Raw genomic sequence first — 7,385 nt, forward strand, 5'->3', positions numbered from 1 at the left:
AATAATAGAATAATTGACAAAATAATGATTAATGCTATCTTGAATTTTGAAAATGACAAATATAAATAGAATTTTTTTTCTAAAATTTGACACTTAAAATGAAATGGAAGTAATCTAGTAAATACAAAACCATAAAGGCATATCAAACTTTCAAAAAATAGAAATTTATTATCTCCAATAATAAATAAATAAACAAAATATTTATGAATATCTATTATTAAGTTTTTCCTATAAATTGAATTCAACTTCAATTAAAAAATATATAATTCATGCCCTTATTAATTGTCATATTGTTGAAAAACCCAAATGATTTTTTTCCTAAAATGGAAAATCAGACTACTACAAAAATGGAATTTTACAACACTGAACCAATGACAGTTTTCCAAAATCGTCATCATAAATCATGTGGTGACAATCCTGTAAATAATTGCAAATTTTTTAAGATGGTTTTCACAAAACCGTTGTTGAAAGTGAATTTCAAAATTAGTTTCTCTAAAAGCCATATTTGAAAGCAAGATTTCAAAGTCGGTTTTCAAAACCATATTCGAATGTTCTTAAATAATTTTCTTCTCACGCCCACACAGTCTCACTCCATCTCCTTCATGACCTCTCACTGCCTGCCTCTTGCACCCTAAATCATTGACATTCTCGTGCCCTCTCAGTCCCTTACCTTTCACTGTCGTTGTCGGAGTTTTCTCTCACGATCTCATTCTGTCCACTGTAATTGTCTCCCGCACAACCCCTTTCCATAATAAGAACACCCTTAAATCGTCCCTCATATCCATAGCTCCCATATCCATTGTCCATATTGCATCAATTATCTCTTGTTGTTTCCTGTAAGTTCAACTTTTCATGATGTTTTCATTATTAAAACTTTGAAACATTTAATCTCGATCGTCTAGTACATTTTTTGAATTACTTCTCCTTTTTTTGTCTTGGGTCTCATAGGGAAGACTAGTGACTATGTGGGGATTGACTGTCAAATTAGTGGCTATCTTATTGCATTTTATTTTTGCCACTCAATCTAATCTCTACCACTAGATCCAATTTCTACCACTTGAAACAGTCAACACCACAACGTGTAAAGTGATGAAAAACAACATGCAAAGTCTCAACACGTGGCTCTGTACTGAGCATGTGAGCCTAAACAACAGTACCAAAAAGGAAAGAAGGAAGAAGTGTAACAAGATGATGAGAAAATGTAACGAAGATATGAAGGAAGAAGGGAACAACAAAACACAAGTGGTTTGCACAAGAAGGAAGAATGGAACAGAAGAAAGAAGGTTGTTGCTGTCAAAAAAATACTTAGCTTGTTTTGTCTTATATGTTTGCACATATGAATCTTTATCTATTGGGTGAGATATAATCTGAAAAATGGTTGCCTTATTAGTTGTTAGAGAAGAGTAACCAATTTGACTTCATTTTGAAAGGATTAAAATGCTTAAGAATTAATGAATCAAGAAAAAAAATAGTGTTTCACTATAAAAGAAAAACTTGTGGTCAATATGATAACTAGCTCTTAAGATTTAATGAATAAAGAGGAAGCTGATTGCAGCAACATTATTATTGCTTTATTGTAACAAGTAAAAAATAACAAGAAAGTAAATAAATTTGATTGCTTTAATATGAATTTTCTATAAGCTGCTAGTTCATCTGGTTTAAACTTGGGTGCATTGAATTTGAGCATCTTAGGCCTAAAACCTGTATGAAATAGCATTGGTAACATGAAACTCAAGTAGTATCTAAATGTAAATGGTGATTAAACTTCAGTCTTTTCCTATATTCATTTGTAAGCTACATCTATTTTCATTAATCGTTGTTTAGCTTTGCAGCTCCAAATCTTCATGATATCACATTTTTTTTACCATATCGATGAATTAGGAATGAGATATTGCTAGTTAAAATATATAGCATATAAAATATAACAACACTCTATCCAATAGATTTATCTTAATAAATGCATTTGAGTAGTAGTCCTATGCTTGAAATTCAAATTCTTTGCTGAAAGTTTCAATATGAAGAGGCTAGAGAAGTTAAATGATTGTAGCTTATAGTGTTTATACATTCAACTTTTTTTATTTGATATCGTGAACCCACTTTAATGGTTTCGGAAGTGCAGATTGCAAAAGCATAAGAGAAAGTGACCTTGTACAGTTAACTAGAAAGACTAATTTAACCCCAAAAAATACATTCCTTAACAACCACCATAGATCAGCTGAATTTTATTACTCTTTTTTCTAGATCTAGAAGCTCAAATGTAAAATTTTTCTCCTCTACATTAGACATAAATGGGACTTTCCTCTATATTAGATATAAAATTTTGTTTCACCTCTAACTGTGGTGATTTTTGAAGTTTAATTAAAATTTCATAAATTATTATATCATGAGCTAAGTTGAGTCTTATAACCAAGTATTTATACCATTTGAGAATAAATTTGTAGTAGTCAATCAACTGTACTAATATTGGAATTTTGATGATTTAACATTGACTAGTCTTAAATAAAGAAAAAGTAGTATTTTCTAAAAATCTAGAACCAGTCTTAGTCTTGAAATGTCTTGCTACTGGGAATTCTATGGTGGAAGGTACATATTTTGATTATTTAGTGTGATTAACTTTAACGTGTGCTTATTATAAGTTGTAGTGATTTAGCGATCAAACACCATTAAAACTCGTGAGAATGGAAACAATTTAGAAAGAATGGGCAACATGTTTTTTAAAATTTAGAAATGAAGCACTGAATAATGAATATGTCTAGGATAGTTAAACTTGTATTTTAGAATAGTTTTAGATTGGATTTATACTGTAAACATGACAAATGTTGAATTTGCTTGTCTATTGTAGTTAATTTGATATTGTGGATCATTTTATTGTTATGTATTAGCATTTTTGAATTTATTATTTGATTGATGATAATTTGAATATAATTAAATTTGCTTGTTACAAGCTGCTTGGGTTTGACTTTGCTTGAAATTATAGGTTAGATTTATAATAAAAAATAATATTTTAAAAAAACTGAACTTTCTAGATTGGTTGCCAAAAACTAATGTAGAAAGTCAACTTTACACGATGATTTCCTTCAAAACCGTATTTGAAAACACATGTCTTTGGAAACATAGGTAATTGACTTTTCTAATATCTTTTTGAAGATGACTTTAATAATTGTCTTTGAATGACAATATTTCATGACGATTTCAAACCGTCGTTAAAAGCCTTTGAATTTTAATGACGATCATTTCAACGACTGCCATTGAAAACCCTTCCAAAATCATCGTTAAAAGGCTATTTTGTAGTAATGTCAACAAAAATTGGTATAGTAATTGGATATGTATTGTATCCACATTTTGTAAGACATGTATTTCTTAATTTATTGTCTAATTTTTTTTTGCATGGTTTTGCCTGAAAAATCTATACTATTTTGTGAAATTAACAATGTAGAATGACACAGTTAGAGTGAACAAAGTCATGAACTTTGTGGTGAGATTAATTTAATTAATCTATATGAGTCATAATTAAATTAGTATGAAGTATTAAACTTAAACTCATTTTGGCTCAAATGATCAAAATAACAATATTTTAATTCATTTTCAGATACACATTTTACAAGAATCTATGTAAAGAAACAAAATCACTCGTAGACCTAACATATTCAGTTGGCTAATGTTTTATTGGTCTTAATGTGCCATAAACAACCAAAGATAAGAGAAGAGGAAAAAAATCAAAGTTTTTCAAATTTATCCTTTTTCTTAAACAACATGATTTTCTTTTCCTTAAAAGGAATAAAATTCAAAACCACTGGCAAAGATTGGGAAATTATTAAGAGAAAAGAGTGGGAAATTCATTTTGTCTTTTACTCTTTTACCTTGCAAAAGTTTCATGAGATATTGTAACACCCAAATTTTGTTGTTGATGTTGTTGTTACTAATATTATTATGATTACTATCATGTTTTGACTTAGCTTTGTTTTAATTAGATAAATATTTTGGGAAAATGGTGTTGGACTATTGAATGGTGCTTGAAAATTAAAATATTTTAAAAGTCTATAACTCTTGTGTTTAGGCTTCAGTTTAGTGAGCCAATCTTTTGTGACATAAGCTAGGTTTTTTTTTTAAAAAACCTAACACCCTTCCTTTTGTTCCTCTCTTTTCGCCTCCAATCACCTGGTTCAAGTACCACTTTCTTCCTGTTCTTGTTGGCTTGCTTGCCATATCTTTCATTCTTCTTTGCAATTTGAGCCTTCACCTGTTCATGCATTTTTTTCACATACTCAACTTTAGCTTGTGCATCCTTAAGCTTAAAATCAGAAATGTTAGGCAATGGTAACAAATCAAGAGGAGTCAAGGGATTAAAACCATACACTACTTCGAATGGAGAGTGTTGTGTAGTGCTATGTACAACCCTATTGTATGAAAATTCAACATGAGGCAAACATTCTTCCAAACTCTTTATATTCTTTTTAATCACAACTCTAAGAAGAGAAGACAAAGTTCGGTTTACTACCTTAGTTTGGCCATCAATTTGAGGATGGCATGTGGTGGAAAAGAGTAGCTTTGTTCCAACCTTACCCCACAATGTTCTCCAAAAGTGGCTAAGGAACTTGGTGTCTCATTTTGAAATGATGCTTCTTGGTAGCCCATGTAGACGAACCACTTCCTTGAAAAATACATCAGCAACATGACATGCATCATCATTCTTCTTGCAGCGTATGAAATATGCTATTTTTGAGAACCTGTCAACCACAACAAAAATAGAGTCCTTACCATTCCTTGTCTGAGGCAAACCTAAAATAAAATCCATAGATAGATCAGTCCAAAGATATTCAGGAACAGGCAAAGGAGAATAAAGACTGTGAGGCATGACCCTAGACTTTGAGTGCTTACAAACAATGCACTGTTCACAAAACTTATGCACATCATGTTTCATGTGTGGCTAATAGAAATGCTCATGCAACATGTCTAAAGTCTTTTGAACCCCAAAATGCCCCCATTAATCCCCCCGCATGGGCTTCTTTCACAAGCAATCTCCTCATGGATCCTTTAGGCACACATAATAATTTTTCTTTGAACAAATAGTCATTATGTCAAAAGAACCTAATTTGAGCAGTATGTACACATGCAAAATATTAAGAAGCAAAATCTAGATCATGGTCATACAATTCTTTAATGTGCTCAAAGCCAATGAATTTAGTTTCAAGAGTAGAGAATAAGGCATACCTTCTTGAAAGTGCATCAGCAACTACATTGGACTTACCTTTCTTGTACTTGATGACATACTGGAATTGTTCAAGAAATTCCACCAACCTGATAGTTGACCCTTAAGATGCTTCAAGGATTCATGGTCACTATGTATGACAAATTGTTTGGGTAGAAGGTAATGCTACCAATTTTGTAATGCCCTTACCAACGCAACTCCTTGTCATATGTGGAATAATTAAGGACAACTCCATTCAGTTTTTCACTAAAGTAGGCAATGGGATGTCCCTCTTGCATTAAAACAGCCCATATCCCAACCCCAGATGCATCACACTCAATTTCAAAGGATTTGTCAAAATTAGGTAATGCAAGAATTGGTGCATGCATCAATTTTTCCTTAAGTGCAGTGAATACATGTTCTTCCCCCCCCCCCCCCCCACATTTAAATGCTACATTTTTCTTGGAAATCTCAGCAAGAGGTGTTGCCACAGTACTAAAATCCCTAACAAATCTCCTATAGAAACTTGTCAAACCATGAAAGCTTCTTACCTCACCAACAGTTTTGGGGGTTGGTCATTCTTGAATGGCTTTCACCTTTTCTTGATCAACCTGTACTCCTTGTGAACTAACAACAAACCCAAGGAAAACAACATGGTCCATACAAAACAAATATTTATCCATGTTAGCATACAAGCTCTCACGCCTAAGGGCCTCTAAAACTTGTCTCAGATGCACAAGATGTTCATAATTGAATTTGCTGTAAATCAAGATATCATCAAAATAAACCACAACAAATTTTCCTAGAAATTCCCTGAACACATGGTTCATTAATCTCATGAAAGTGCTAGAGGCATTGGTCAGCCCAAAAGGCATAACCAGCCATTCATACAACCCATACTTAGTTTTAAAAGCTGTTTTCAATTTATCCCCTTCTCTAATCCTAATTTAATGGTACCCACTTTTCAAGTCAATTTTAGAGAAAACACAAGCTCCATGCAATTCATCCAACATATCATCTAGCCTAGGAATGAGATGTCTATACTTTACCATGATGTTGTTGATGGCCCTGCAATTCGTGCATATCTTCCAAGTTCTGCCTTTCTTTGGCACTAGAATAACTGGGACGACACACGGACTCAAGCTTTCTTGCACTCGCCCCTTCTTCATGAGGTCTTGCACATGCTTCTTAATCTCCTCGGTCTCTTGGGGATTGCTTTTGTAAGCTGGTCTATTAGGCAATGAAGCTCTTGGAATGAGGTCAATTTGATGTTCTATGCCTCTTGAGGGTGACAGTCCATGAGGTATCTCTTTGGGAAAGACATCCTTAAATTCCTGCAATAAGAGTTCAACATTAGGAGAAACAAAAATAGTTAACTCATTAGAATTATCAGTAGAAATTTGATTGTCTTTGCAATACAGTAGATAGAGTGGTTCACGAGCAAGTAACACTTTTCTCACTTCACTCGCCTTTGCTAAACAATTAAATTTTCTCTCATGTGTATCACTCTTTTTTCTCCTATTCATCTTTGGTGTCTCACTCTTTTTTTTCTCTTGTTCTCTCTTTTCTCTCATTATCATTTGATCATCACACACTTCTCTAGGGGATAGAGTGTTGGATCTAGTGGCCTCGGAATAATTATGAAGGGGGGGGGGGGGTTGAATTAATTATTTTTAAACCTTTACTAATCAAAAATTTACTCTTCTAAGGCTTTTACTATGTTGTTAAGAGAATAAGGAGTAGAAGAGAAACTTAACCAAAAGTAAAAGTGGAAATTAAAATGCACAGCGGAAAGTAAAGGAGTAGGGAAGAAGGAGACAAACACACAAGAGTTTTTATACTGATTCGGCAACAACCCGTGTCAACATCTAGTCCCCAAGTGACCTACGGTACTTGAGATTTCTTTCAACCTTGTAAAAATCCTTTTACAAGCAAAGATCCACAAGGGATGTACCCTCCCTTGTTCTCTTTGAACCTAGTGGATGTACCCTCCACTAGGACTGATCCACAAGAGATGTACCCTCTCTTGTTCTCAGTCAACAATCCAAGTAGATGTACCCTCTACTTGTACCACAAAGGATGTACCCTCCAATATCTTAAGACAAAGTTCTCAGGCGGTTAAACCTTTGAAACTTTGTGAATGGGGATACAAAAGAATTCTCAGGTGGTTAGTCCCTTGAAATCTTTTGTATATGGG

This window comes from Glycine max, chromosome 18, assembly GCF_000004515.6.
Source record: "Glycine max cultivar Williams 82 chromosome 18, Glycine_max_v4.0, whole genome shotgun sequence".
In the NCBI taxonomy this organism is placed as follows: Eukaryota; Viridiplantae; Streptophyta; class Magnoliopsida; order Fabales; family Fabaceae; genus Glycine; species Glycine max.